This window comes from Henckelia pumila, chromosome 3, assembly GCF_033568475.1.
Source record: "Henckelia pumila isolate YLH828 chromosome 3, ASM3356847v2, whole genome shotgun sequence".
Classification (NCBI taxonomy): Eukaryota; Viridiplantae; Streptophyta; class Magnoliopsida; order Lamiales; family Gesneriaceae; genus Henckelia; species Henckelia pumila.
In genome coordinates this window covers 117,119,553-117,122,469 of record NC_133122.1, presented here as the reverse complement: position 1 = coordinate 117,122,469, position 2,917 = coordinate 117,119,553, and positions in this window count along the sequence as shown.

Sequence of the window (2,917 nt, the reverse complement as noted above, 5' to 3'; positions counted from 1 at the left end):
GTGATGGAGGAACTAGTTTTTGCAATAATCAATTTGACACACTTTTGCATAAATATGGGGTCACTCACAAGGTGGCAACACCTTATCACCCCCAAACTAGTGGCCAAGTTGAAATTTCAAACAGATAATTAAAACGCATATTGAAAAAAACGGTAAACTCAAATAGAAAAGAATGGTCCAATATAATAAGCTAGATGACGCGTTATGGGCATATCGTACTGCTTTTAAAACTCCTATAGGAACTTCTTTCTTTAGGTTGCTATATGATAAAACATGTCATCTCCCTGTTCAACTCAAGCATTAGGCATTATGGGCTACTAAATTTCTGAACTTTGATGTTTCTGCAACAAGTGAGGAGAGGTTGCTGCCATTGAATGAACTTGAAGAGCTAAGGTTGAATGCCTATGAGAATGCCAGAATTTACAAAGAAAAAACCAAAAGATGGCATGATCAACACATCGTTTCACGTGAGTTTTAGGTAGGCCCAACTGTTTTATTATATAACTCACGTTTGAAACTTATGCCAGGAAAACTACGTTCGAGATGGTCAGGACCATTCACTATCAACCAATTGTTACCGTATGGCACAGTGGAAATTTATAGTCCTGCATCCGGATCCTTTAAAGTTAATGGGCAGAGGATAAAGATTTATCGAGGTGGTAATGTGGATCAAACACATACCACTGTCGACTTTCAAGATCCGACTAATTAGAAGGGAAGTACGGTCGGGCTATAGACTATAAATTTAGCACTGCCTGGGAGGCAACCCAGTGTTCTTTTACCTCTTTTAGATTATTAAATTTTATTTTGGGTTGTTTTAGTTAATTTTAAGTTAGTTATTTTAATGTTTTGTCATTTTTCTAAAAATTTTCAAAAATAAAAATCTCGCTCGAGCGGTACTTTCATGCGCTCGAGCGAGAGGAGTTCTGATTTTGGGCAAAATAATGTCTCGCTCGAGTGGCTTTCTTATGCGCTCGAGCGAGAAACTTTCTGAGAATGGTGAAAATTTAATCTCTCTTGAGCGGCACTTTCATGCGCTCGAGGGATTATCTGATTTTGAAAAATTTTGGCCTCGCTCGAGCGAGCCCTTGATGCTCTCAAACGCGTGCATATATGCGAGATTATATTAGAGATTCCTTTTCCTTTTCTCATTTATTTGTTTTCTTTCTCAAATATTGCGAACCCTAAACACCAAATCTCTAATCCCCCTCTCACGATTCTCTTTATCTCCCAATTTGCAGGCACTCCTTCACAAATCCACTCTCGCCACGCTACACCATCGTGCCACCACAACCTCAGGAACCTATCTTCATTCAGCCACCTCCATCTTCACACATACGCGGCCTTCCCTGTTTCTGCCGCTCAATATCAGCCGAGCATCTCTTTGCCGCCGTGCTCCACCTCTGATTCCGCCGAGCCATGCCACCATACCATATATGGTTTAGCCACCGCGCTTCATCACTCCGCTGTTCACCATCGTCCAGCATCTATAATCCGTAGTTCATCTTTGTTTTTGCCGTGCATCCATATTTGTCGCCGTTCGGATGCCGTGTCACCACCATTTTGCCGCCTTGATCTCCTCCACGTGCAGTCGCCATCCCTGCACCATCTTTCTATAGACGCCGCTCCATCTCTGGTTCTGTCGCCGTGCATCTCTATTTTGCAGCCACCAAAGAAACCATTATTCACTGAGCCACCATCTCCGCCGTGCCGATTCATATTGCCAAAATTTCATTATCAATTATATATGGCACCCAAACGCGCACGTCTTACCGGTGAATCCTCTTCTCAACGTGTTCCGGACTCTTCTTTGTCAGTGGGAATAACCGGAAAATTCGTCAACCAATCGACACGCGAGAGGTACAATCACGCTAAGCTTCATCGATCTCCTATTCCTGAAAGAGGCGTTGAGTTAACCTTTAGATATAGTGGGGTGGCCATTGATATTGGGCATCAGAGTTGGGATAAGTTTTGTAAGCAACCAAAGGCAGCCATTGTACCATTAGTTCATGAATTCTATGCTAATGCCGCCGAACGAGAGGATGGGAAAGCATACGTTTGGGGAAAAATTGTTTCTTTCGATGAAAATACTATAAATGTCTTGCTTCAAACTCCAAACGTTGATGATAGTCTATACCAGAGTTTGATGATCGACCCCAATTACAATGAAATTCTTGAGCAGCTATGTTATGAAGGGGCGTCGTGGCATGATCCATACTCGTATATGCATTTTTTGGAGCGATTTCTTTTGGCAGAGCCGTCGACTTGGTTTGTGTTTACTTCGAAGAGTTTGATGCCTTATCCCATACAAGTGACGTGAACATGGCGAGCGCCCTTCTCCTGTACGCATTGGATTTGGAGTGGCCGATCAATGTCGGCCGGGTTATTCATAGTGAAATCAGGAGATCCATTTATACTCCTTCTATGGGCCTGTTTTTCCCCATCATCATATCGGAGCTTTGTATTCAAGCGGGCATTCAAGTTCGAGTAGATTAGGAGTTGTTGCAGCCGAGGCAACCAATTGATAAAGATCTTGTGGATAAGAATAAGGATAAGCGGAGGAAAGATTTTCCGCAGGGAGGACAAGCTAGCTCGAGTGCTGCCGATGCCCCACGTCAACCTCAACCCTGTCGTAGGCCACTTCCTGAGGCAGTGCAGGAGCTCACTGCCTTTTCTTATTATCAGAATGATTTTATGGCCACCATTACTGCCAATTTCCAAGCTATGGATGCTCTTCTCCAAGGGCTCACCACTCACTTTGGTACGACACATCCTCCTTTCCAGCGGTGACTCCGTTTCCACCACCGTTTCAATTCTAGTATTCTGCCCCTGCCCCCTCCTTTCAAGTTCCACCTTTCCAGTTTTTCCATACCACTAGTAGAAAAATCGCGTAAAACTTCGGTTAATAACCGAAGTC